This window comes from Blennius ocellaris, assembly GCF_963422515.1.
Source record: "Blennius ocellaris genome assembly, chromosome: 10".
NCBI classification, from domain to species: Eukaryota; Metazoa; Chordata; class Actinopteri; order Blenniiformes; family Blenniidae; genus Blennius; species Blennius ocellaris.
In genome coordinates this window covers 9,074,049-9,086,539 of record NC_137659.1, presented here as the reverse complement: position 1 = coordinate 9,086,539, position 12,491 = coordinate 9,074,049, and positions in this window count along the sequence as shown.

Genomic DNA, 12,491 nt, shown 5'->3' with positions numbered 1-12,491 from the left:
GCTGCTTTCAGTGGGCTGTCTTGTATTTTTTGTATTGGGCAGTCTAATGACTGAGTTACTCATTAAGTTGGACTTTTTGCAGATGATGTCCTTTTTTATATTACCTTTTTATATTTTTAACCCTCACATGCACTGGAACAGTTCTCTGCCATGTCTGCGATCACTGGTGTCTCACAGAAGAAAATGACACGCCCTCTCCCGGTGAGGGAGAAAGACCCTTCCACAAGTGATGGGGTTCAAGTGTCTTCAAGTGTCTTATTCATCCTGTGACTGGCTGTGGGTTCAGACAGGATTGTCTCGGTTGGTCTACGGCTGGTTTCCACTCTCTACCTATGAAATCTTGCCGTCACTCTTCGTGACACATGGAGGAGCTCAGGCATTCAAGACAGACTCAAAATCGAGCCGCAACTCCAGGGATGGACAACTTTAATGACAGAGAGGACCATATTGTCCCACCCTCCAAAACACTACAGTCGCCACACTATAACTCTGGATTTTAACACATTTTATCTTGTGAAAAAAATTATTAATCACTACATAGATTACATAAATTGTTTGTTGTATTTGTTTTACACACTTGTAATGTTTCTGAAAGAAATGTGTTTTCATTCTACGGAAAGAAAAGTGCAATAACAATTAAGACTAAAGTGAAGAACTCTGAAACAAACGTTTATATTTGCAAGGGCTTAATTTGAACTACTTCTACACAGCCCTCCACGGGATGTTTTGAATAAGGTCCTGAAAAGACGCTGCCTCACCTCCACCCGGCTCAGCAACATTTGTCCTAATGAGATTCCTGCGGACTCCCCTGCTGTGGCACAATATTCTGAATTTATATTTTGTCCTTCCAATTTGCATGTGCTGGAATAGAGTTTCATCTGTCAGCCGCTTGATTTAACGTGCTTCATAGATGAAAAGCGCTCCCAATCATGCTGGCCAGGGAAAATGAAAAAAAAAAAAACCCTCAGCAACGGGACGCAGGAGTCGGGTAGCAGTCTCTAGAATGAAATTCCTTTGTCATTTCTTTGTGACCGGAAGAAAGGATCTGCCTGTAGTTTGCATTGCTCACCGACAGCAGCAGAGAGGGGGGCAGGTTGTCCATCCTGGCACTAATTAATAATAATAATAATAATAATAATAATAATAATAATAATAATAATAATAATGTTTCATCCTTTATCCAAGTGGCTTCATCAGTTCATACCGTTCAGATGGTTGGATGGGTGGGTGGAGTTCCATCAGGCAATGTGGTCAAAATGCTCTTTAATTTGAATGTTTGCACTTTTTGTAAGAAACAAATTGACAAACCAATAGCAACAAGTAGAACCTGCAGCAACACAGCTGAGATAACTTGCAAACATGAAGAGAAGCTCTTGTTTATGTCGAGTTACTGATATATCACACGCCGGTAATGTTACTGTCAGGAGGTGAGGATTAAGGCATCCTTCCTACATTACATCAGGGTTGTATTTCACACATAATTTAAGAGTTTAACAGTCTTTTCCATTACTCGCCGGCTATGTGATTAACTGTCTCCATGTGGGGACTTTACATGAATAAGCGGGAGTGAAGCATCTGTTTCACAATGTGTTCAAAGTGTTATATATTGGCTTCAGGCCACCAACACAAACAAATACTTCAATGAATAACTCATTGTGCATCATTTATGAATAATTTCAGACACTTGGAGAGTGTGTTCAGGCATTTGCTCCATGTGGCTCAGACACCATTATTCAATACATCATCTGTCTGGGTGCTGGCGCTTTTGAGCAAAATGGTATTGATCGCACTGAGGTGGAAAGAGTGTGTCGACATGAGTACAATGTTAGTTGTAATTTTCTTTGACAATGAAAGGGTATTCTTTTGCATCAGTGTTATTATCTTTTTTTGCATGTTGATGCAGCCCTGAATAGAAATACTATTGATATTTGGTGTATTATCAACTTTTGAATGAAAGATTTGGCTGGCAGAGAGAAACATTTGCTGCTAAAGTTGACACGAACAAGCAAACTAGGTAAGAATTCTTGGCACAGACTATTCTTTGCTCTGTTTGGCCACGATTGCAGGCTTTCAGCAGGCAATGGTACTGTGAAGTACCCCATCAGCCATGATTGATTGAAATGGCCCAATGAGCTTCAAGCTTTCTCATACTGCGGCGAGACACAAACACTGCTGCGCCCAGCGTACCAAGCAAAAATGACCATGCAGGCTGATGTGAACTACTCAACTGACTAAGAGGCAACACTTTTGCTCAGGATGTAGCTCGCTGTGTACCCTGCACACAAGCTAAAGTTCGCCGTATCAGTGTATCAGTCATTTCATCATGTGTATCATGTAGCATCGTTAGTGTATGAGCCTTTAGCATGTGGTGTTGTAGCTGGGAGTGCTGCACCTGATTGGACAAACGTGTCGTCTCGGGGGCTGTCGTTTCCTGGAGTTCAAACCAGACCAACATGGCGCCTTGGTTGCAAACTTTCTGTTATACTACTAAAGCAGTCCAGAGAAAAGTTTTTGCACGTTATGTGTATAAAGTTGTCAGGATTCAACTCAAGTCAGTGGTAAGTTGTTCACACACATTACATTGTAAGGACCAAGTTTATTTTAACTATGCTCATGCAGTCTGTGGGTTTTGCAGCACAGATATATTTTGACAAGTTTGCACTCTAATCTCAATGTTTAACATGTACCTTGTTTTCAGGGTGCGCAGTAGCAGCACTTCAGATGGAGTGTTTTCAAGCAGTTCTGCTGAGAGCCATTGTCCTGTCGATTGACCCCAAAATACAACTAAAGTTTTCACTTGTTATCACCAGGTACATTTTAAGTGTTGCTTTGATAGTTGCATCAGTTTGCACAGTGAGAATAGACATTGGTGTATTCACGTCAGAATATAATCTCAACCACACATTGTTCATGCGTGTCACATCACTGTCTCATACATAGAGGCTCATATCTCATGTGAGGACATGCTTCATACCCTTCCTCCATTTTTAGCAAGCACCAAGGATTATGTGAAAGGACAAAAGGACCCACAGTTAGTTTGTGGAATCAATTTTAGACACAAAGATAGACAACAACAAAAGATGCTCCCTGGCACAGGTGAAACTAAGTATATACCAGAGTGTGATTGTTTAAAGCAAACCAAAGTGAGTCTCTCAGTATGATAATAAAGAATGCCTACTCGGGTAAAGCTGCTGATTTTGTGGGGAGATGGAATATCTTTCAAGTACAGAGGTTGCTGCAAACGTTTGCAGACTGGTGGTTATTTTGATGGTGATGCACTCGGCTGAACAGAAAATGAGAAAACTTACATGAGCAAGTAAAATGCAAACTGGATTCTCTGTCATGTCAACTGGCTGCATGTGAAATGATTCTGAACCGCATGTCATTTCTCGCCCTGAAGTTGTGAAACACAATGAGTGGGAATGGGCTCAGAGGCATTTGAAGATTCTCTGGGGGCACCAGGAAAGAAAGAGGCACATCAAGCCCTGTTCACACAACAATGTTTCAAGTGAAAATGCATAGTTTTTTGTGTTTTTGTTTCAGAAAGTTTCACTTTCACACGCCAACCTTTTGCAAAAGAGGTCGATAGCATGTTGGGCCATGAGTTGGCGCTGTTGTTTGCTTTTATAATGAAACTACACCTTATTAGAATGGCGAGCTCATGAGTATGAACAGATGATGAAGTTGGATTTCTATTCTAGCAAACAAAAGGCAATGAATGTTTCCACTTGAAAGCATTTGCTTGCAAACACGGCTCTTAGAGACTCGTGACAAACACTGACACAGCTAAAAAAAAACGTATTTTTACTTTTAACAGTGTCTTTAAAATCACATTTGGGAGGTTGCAGGTTTGATTCCATATCTATCCATGTGTTGACATTGCCTTGAGCAAGACACTGAAACCAAGATCGCTCCTAATGGATGAACCCTAATGGATGAACTGAGCATCTTGAATGGCAGCAAGTGTGTCAATGTGTGTGTGAATGGATGACTGGGATTAAGTCTATGCTGTCTTTCGGATTGCTAAAGTAGTTGAAAAGCACTTTCTAAGTGAAAGATCAAAATCTAGCCTGTGTTTTCCATGTCTAAAGACCTTCAACCGTCACAGTTTTGAACCAGTGGCAGTCAACTGAGCCTCTCCTGACATGTTCGACCTCAGTTCGGGTTTTCATCGTCCTTAAAGCCGAGCAGCTCGCCTCATCAGCAGGAACAGGAGCAGACACAGACAGGAGACACAGAGAAATCCTGAGATTGCTGTATGCATCTGGTTCCTTTTCATTGTAAATGTCAATGGGGCAGGAATACATCGACATGGAGAAAGTGACATAACTACTTTTTAATGTAAGACATTCTCTTTTAAAGCAGCAGCACTGGGCAGCGAGCGGCCAACAGGGTTCCTCATTATTTTAGATTCCCAACGAATTTCAAAATGTCACTTTTTTTTTCTTTTTTTTGGAGTAACGCCAGGCCTCGTTTGGGGGCCTCTTTTCAGCTTGGGACCCTCTGTAATTGTCTCTGAATCCATCCTAAAACTGCACATGGCTGCACAACCTTGACACCTGCCAAGACACATTTCACTTTTTAAACTCTTTTATCTGAACTTTTCAACATCCTCTCTTGGTGCAACTCCAAACTCTTGATCCTTGATGAATGATTTTGATTCCTTATGGAAACATTTGCACCCTGTCTAGTCAACGCCACACTCTACATCCACTAGGAGGCAGCACAGTAGGTTGTAAACTCAGGCAGTGTAACATCTGAAAACATAAGAAAAGCTCCATATTCGTTTCTTAAGACGGTCGTTTCAGCTCCGGCTTCCGGCTGCTCGAAAACAGAAGCTCATTAGGTTGATGACTGCCTTATCTCAAATGCAAACCAGCCGGTGCTTCATGGCTGATCAATTTTGAATGTAGGAATATTGATTAGTAATGCTCAAAGCAAAGGTTCATCAATTGTTTATAACTTGGTTAATTACATTGATTTTCCTCTCTCGACCCCTTTCCTCACTCAAACAAAAGTTTCGGCTTCATTTATAATTGGAAAGTGCACCACAAAACAAAAGTGCAATAAGGGTTAATTACAAGCAACTTGTAACTAGGCCATCAAACCGGGCTTGATTGAGCGGAGTCCACATCTGAAGCCTCTTCTTATCTTACAGTCCACCAACGGTCAGGAACTTTCCTCCATCCCTCCTCCTGCTCGCTCCTCTGCTCGCTCCTCTGCTCTTTCATTCCCTCCTCGTCCCCTTCGCTCTTCCCCTACCGGCTCTGTTTACTCGTCACTGTCCCGGTATTTTTTTTTTTTTTTACTCCTCATCTTTTATCGATATATCATAAAGTTCAGCTGCTCGGTCGACAGAATATCAAACAGTGTCTTCAGCCGTCGGCTCCAAGTCTAACAGAAAATCAGCATCCTGGATTTTTACTTTTTTTTTCTTTGGGAGGTGCAGAAAATTAGGTTTTTTTCCCCCCTTTCAGATAGTTGGTAAGCTGCAGTTCACTGTAGCCTGGAGTCTATGTCTACGTGAAATATTTGGAGGTAAGATCTGAGGTTGGATGTAATCTACACCAGCTCCCAAGGCTCCTAAAGCTCATTAGACGGTAAAAGTGGGAGAGTTAAAGAACTTTCTCTCATCTTTTTTGAATGTGAGACCATCTCATATGATGCTTGATCTAATTAGAAGTTGAGAGAGGCGTGATCATAAATACATTTGTTTTTTCAAGTTGCAGCATGAAACTTTTGAGTATTTCACTCTAAACCATTATGTGGTATACAGGCTACATTTTCTAATTTATTAAAACGTGGAAAGAGGCTGAAATTCACAGGCCCAGGGACAAGGGAAATGTTTCATTGTGCTTTGGGTGTTGAGACAGGAAATTTACTTTTTCTGAACATCCTGGTAGTTGATAGTTTTAAAGTTGAGAGTCGCCATAATAGCAATCTAACGTCTTCGTCTGTCCATATGAATATCCATGTACTTCCATTGTTGATGTTTATAGCGTATTGTTCTCAGTGTGTGTGTGTGTGTTTTCTTTACAAAAACAATGCAGAGTAAATGCAAAACTTTTTTTTTTTTAATTTAAAATACAAAAATTAAGCCTTTTCCTTTGAAATGCTGTCGTTTGAATGGAGACTCAGTAATCAACTGTCAAATGTCTAATGGGAATTTCAAAATAGCTGAACTGAAGTTAAAACTGGATTCTACAATCAATCCCTAATGCCAGCAAAAGCACAAAAAATGGCATCACCTACATTTTATGCCAGAGTTCAATCTTTTTGTACCACCTGAGAAAACGTCATGCTCTTGAATTCACAGAACAACCTGGACATACACTAGCAGAGGTTTACCTGATCAGTTATCAACAGTTTACAAAGGGGACTTGTTTCCTCCTGATATGAGGATTTTTTGTTGGGATTGATGCCAGCTACACCCCCACAGCATTATAACAGGCAGAATGTCATGCAATAACCTGCAGCACCTCTTTATCTCTCCTGAATACAGCAGATCAGATCCTGAATAACATGAAGAGCAACTGATTTTCATCAAATAACTGAAAGATAATGCTCTTCTCAAATATTAAATTAACTTTTTTGAAATTTGTATGTATGTATGTATGTATGTATGTATGTATGTATGTATGTATGTATGTTTCAGTGATGCTGGTAACGAGTTACTTAGTAACACTGCGAGGTGCACCATTACTTAGCAACGCGTTACTCTGACATGACTACTTTTCTCAGTGACGACTAATCTACTATTTCCAAATCAGTAATCAGATTAAAGTTACGTATCGTCGCATCCCGCAAGACATTGTAAAGGAAGACAAGTTTCTTTTCTGTGAAGTTGCTTTATTACTGAACTGAACGGAATAGATTAACTGGATTGCTCCTCCATGCCACTCCATTTCATAGTTGTCAAAATTCAAGGTAGACAGAAAGTAATAAATACCCTATGAGGAAAATATATTTATGCATTAAATGGTAAATGGCTTTCTAACATATCGCACTTTTGCCCCCAAAGCACTGTACACTGTTACACAATCACCCATGCATGTCCCAATGAGCAGTTTGAGGTTCAGTGTCATGCTCCAGGATATTTGCAGTATACTTTACCACTCTACCAATTGAGGCACAGCCAGCCCAGAAAATATGGGATTTGAGTGTTAATATTTCTATGTCATATATCGAGACATTTCCAGGATGTTCATTGTCCAAATGCTGGAACTCATCTCTGATTATTATGTCATTATGTTTACGGATTGCTCAATAAATAAACATATTTGCTCACAGAAAGGGGGCTTTTCTGTACAAATGACTGACATTATTAGGAAGTCGAAAATTCCCATTTACAAATCATGCAGTTTCCATTGTTTTTAAAAATGCGAACAACCCCGTGCTGACATTTCTTGTGTCGGTTCCCTGTGAATTAAACAAATTCAGTTATATCCAACTCACAAACAGAAATATATATATGTCTGTTCAGACTTCAGTTATGCCACTTTTGTATCAACTGGTGGTTCAAAGTTGTATTGCTGACAGTTGTATGTACCTTACATTCTCTTGACTATTTGAGGTCATTTGTGGCAATATCAAACTGAAATTATGTCCTTTAAAGCCACTGGGGAACATTTGTGGTGTATTGAGTTTGCAGTGTATGCTTTCCTTCGGCTTTTCTCTGCTGTTGCAAATGTTGTTACTTGTTTGGTCAATGAATTACCGCTATATGGTGGACACATCAATCAAGGTGTCCACCTTGATATATTCTCTTCTCTGCCCTTGGTTGCCTTTATATATTTTATATGTATTTCACTTTGACTGTGTGTAGATAGATATTGGTATATCTTCATAAATAACCCAATTAATGTATAAAATATTGTTTGAAGTTATATTCTACAGGATCATGATACTTATGACTCGCAGGGAGGAGACGGTATGAAGAAGCTGTAACAACATTCACTTTTCTCAGCATCTAATCTTATAAAAGACGTGGCGAGTAGAGATGAGCTGACAAGCTCACTGTGTTTCATTGTTTTCCTAAACGTGTCAAATCAAAGTCGCCTTCCAGCGTGCGGGGAGTGAAAGTCTCTCATTAACTGCGTTGAGTGGGCAGAACAAATGTTACATAATATTTATGCAGATCCACTAACAGATATGACGAGTGAACATCTTGAATCTTGTGGTTCAAGCTATTGTTTTTCCCTCTGGGAGCGTTGAGAAGGCATGGAAAATATCGTTAAAACTATGGATTGAAATATAAATGATTGTAAGAAATATTAAACAAAGGCTGCAACAGATTGATCTCAGCACATTTTGTTTGGTCTAAAGTTTTTTTTTTTTTTTTTTTTAAAAACCATAAGTCTTCTCTTCCACACTTAAACAATTGAGTTCTAGCCAAAAAGTATGTCTTCTTTATTATTTTACCTTCCTTTGTGAACCATAAGCACAAATCCTTAATAAGGAGAGGAGAGGGCAGGAAAGGAAAAGTGTGGGTTTCTCAGGATGCAATCTGATTCGGATTCAGATCATTTAGCACTCTGTCTTCATCTGAATCATGATTGTCAGGCTGTTGAAGTTCGTCTCCATTTTCAGGTGTAATCACTACTTGCAGCACTGAACATGTTCACACATTGAGAGTGAAATTCACCGTTCATAAAAGCTGTAACAGCAGAGATTCTGCATACACGGGGACTGATTTGAAAGACTTGAATGTTCTTATGTTCACACTTCAACAAGAAATTGTTGGTTGCGAGATAAATGAAAACCTCAAGTGGAAATAGAAGACGATGTAGAAGTCCTATCTAAAATCCTTCAAGTTATTCAATATATCAGACTAAATATGAGTTAGCAAAAGTTGTGGTTTTCCCTACATTTTCAAACAAAATAGAAACAGACGTAATAATGATCAATGCAGTTTCAGTAGAGGTGTGTCACATAATGCAGTCAGGGTAGGCAGGGGAGGCAGTGCCCACACAAGGTTGAATTATAGTATGATTAATTGAAATACATTTCACTCCTTTATTCGATACCTTTATGTTCAAGTTCAGTTCCATACATGTAAATAAGAAAATAAGGATTTCCCTGGTGGGAATACCCCCATTTCTGGTCAGACTTATGTACTCAACCAATTAGAAATGAAAATTGGACTCCACGCTGAAATCTCGGCTATCAGAGGACGAAGCAGCCGGAGAACACAAAAGGTTCAGAACCACTTGACTGATTTCGTTCTTGCTTTTGGAGTCCTCTAAACAAGAACAATCCACTCTTCAGTGGTTTATTGACGTATTTCTGCACACATTCAAGAGGAAATGCTAAACAATCTGCATTGTTTTCCATGCTGCAGAAGCTTATTGTCAAACAGTTGTTGATCGTTACACAGAACACCCACCTGATTTTACAAGAGGCTCCACTTCACCTGTGATGGTCTAGTCTCATTATTGCAACAGTAGATATCTGCTCCTCGAACGGCATCACTCTTATTTGTCTATCAAAACAAAGCCCTTCAAACAAAAAAGCCAGAGTAACGCTAACAATCTAACAGTTATAATAAGTGCCATATTTAACAACAACAAACACAACAAAATATTCATTTAAGATAAAGCAAAACTGAAAAAGACTTTGCCGAGTGTTCTGTAACAGCTCGATATTCTTTCCACTGCCTATAGCGGGTAGTTTTTTTTCTTTTTTTCCAGACCATCCAAGCAGTTTCTGCAGCGATATTTTTTAAAATAAAAGCAGTGCAATACACTTTAGAAGTGCTCTGAATAGCATCCTACACCCAGGATGCAGGATTCAAGTGTGACTCTTCAGCTGTCTATTTTAGATTATGTACGGTGCGCTCAACCTGAGAGTGTGAAGCTTGGAGAATAAGGTGGGGGTGATGTGATGCCTCCAGTACGGTGACTACACTGCTGGTGCAGAGGAGCGGTTTCTTCATTCAGTGAGTGAGACACATCAACCTGCCGAATCGATTCCGTTATTCGACTGACGTTTGAGCAAAACACGTTCTAGATCGATCGTATAAATGATCCCTTTCACCAACTATCGGTTCGAAGTGAATCTGGATCGAAATCTGCCTAACAGCAGGAAGAAATCAGTGTCGGAGTCCGTTTGTTCTGCACCTCACCTGAAGCAGAGGGAATTCACTGCAGAGAGGATTTGTTTGAATCAGTCAGAAAAGACCTCGATTTTACTCTGAGATCTCACCGATGACTTGAGAAAGGTCAGACAGTGTTGGTTGCTCTCTTTCACTATTCTCTGCAGTCTGTTTCTATTATTTAAGGACAACGACCCAAACTAACAAATAAAGAAGAAGTAAGAACGGACTCAATGAAAAATGTTCTGATCAACATTAAAACCACAGCCTCAAATAAAAGAGGAGACACTGGTGAGCTTTCTTCCGAACTGCATCAAGATAAAGATTCAACATCAGTTTTGACGATCTTTACGGCTTTGCTCTGCATAATTACAGGAAAAACATTGTTTTGAACAAAGATTTTTATCAAGATGTTTGGATTACTAATTAAGACTGGTACACACTGTGATTCTTGTCTGTCGCATATCAGTTATGAACAACAGATTTTGTCATGGTCTTATGTCAAAAACTGACATTGGTTCGCAGTCAGTCGTTGTTGTTGTCCAACAGTCTTCTGGCAGACGACCAAGACCGTCATCTTACATTATCAGTGATTCCCAACACTGGGGGAACAAAGATTCATGGGAGTTGCAAAGCCCTCTTGATTTTAACGCTCCATCATTTTATTTCATGTCTTAAAAATAGGTGAGTCTGCTTTGAATCCATTTATATCAGAAAATGACTATGTTGAAGCATTTATAATAAAAGTGTGATCAGCAGCAGAAGAAAAGGTGGTGTGTCAGGGTGAAGAGAAAGATGAATCTGTCAAAAAGAAAGAAAAGAAAAGCAGGGTACCAAGATAGTTCCACAGAATATAGTTTTGAAAAAAGAATGGACAAAATTAGAGCTGAAGGCATCTTTTGCAGTGAAAATCTGACAAATGAGAGTCTAAAACCGCAAACTGAAGCAGCATCAATCCACCAAACACCCAGAGACGATATGTATACCCAAAGCGTTTATCCCCAGAGAAAAAGAACTGATCGTTACAGAATATAACAAAGAAACTGTATTTCACATATAGTATGTAATAAGGCTTCTCAATTTTTTTTTTTTTTTGACAGGGTGTGTTTGTAGGCTGTATAGATTTACAACGGTAAAAATGTGTGTCCCTCAAGAAAAACATTGGGAATCAATGGAATCAATCTTTTTTGTCTGTGTGTTTGTACACACAACTTCTTGCAATCCATGATGCTGCCACTGCCATCCTGCACGGCTGGGTTGGCGCCCCCCCAAAACATTATATTATTGAATTTATTTATATACTTTACCAGATGAAGAGTTATTTATTCAGATTATATAAGAATTGTCTGTGTGTGCTGCTTGATTTATATTTTCTCTATTCAAAGAGAATAGTCAGTTAAGCTTATCAGAAACGCTACAAAGAAATCAAAGAAACAATAGAGGAAGCACGGGGTGGTGATGAAAGAAAATAAATACATTGTGGAAAAATGAATAGTTTCACAATAGTATACAATACAGAGCAGAACTAGAAGGTCTAAGACTCTGAGATCTAAGACTTTGATGTGGGTTTTCACGGCCGTGTCATTTCAAAGCATCTTTCCAAATACCCAGACGGGAACCAGGGAAGCATTAGGAATCTCATTCACACAATTATTACCAAATCAGTTTTCTATCTGAGGGACAGAGGTCATTAAGTAGTGAGAGGTTACTACCTCAGACAGATAAGTGAGGAGAAGTGGGAAAATTGTGATTTGGTTCATCCTTGCTGGGTGGTCGTTCTGTGATGTGCATGTGGACATAAGAGTGTTTATATTGTGGATACAGTGACTGAATCTTGAGTTTTTTTCATTGCATCGAATCAAAACATAGTCATAGAAGAAGAATAAACCAAATCCCAAATGGGAATGTGTAGAAGGAAGAATGAAGAAAAAAACACGAGGGAAACAATATGAATAAAGGACAGCCAAACATCTTGACCTGAGGCACTGTTTACATGGTCTTCACGACAGCATTGCTGGTTGAAAGGCGGAATTGGTTCAAGGTTCAAGGTGAATTTGATAATCCCTGAGGGTAAGATTTGAATGCAAAACGTATTTTAAGAAAAAAATGAAAAAGAACACAGTTATGGGATTAAATTGGAACGAAAGAATTCTTGTTCCTGTTGGATCTGATGTAAACTGATGACCTGACGGGAGCACGTGAAACACTACTGTAATAACAGAGGATTCCAGATTGCCGAAGATTTTGACAAGGAATTTCATTGTTCTCAGCGGTACCAAACAAGTGGAGGGTAATTTAAATTCTGGATAAATATTTCTAAAGGCCAGATTGAGGATGATGTTGCTAGGAGACCTTGACATCCACTGTTATCCCAGAACCGTAGCCTAAGTGCATACAG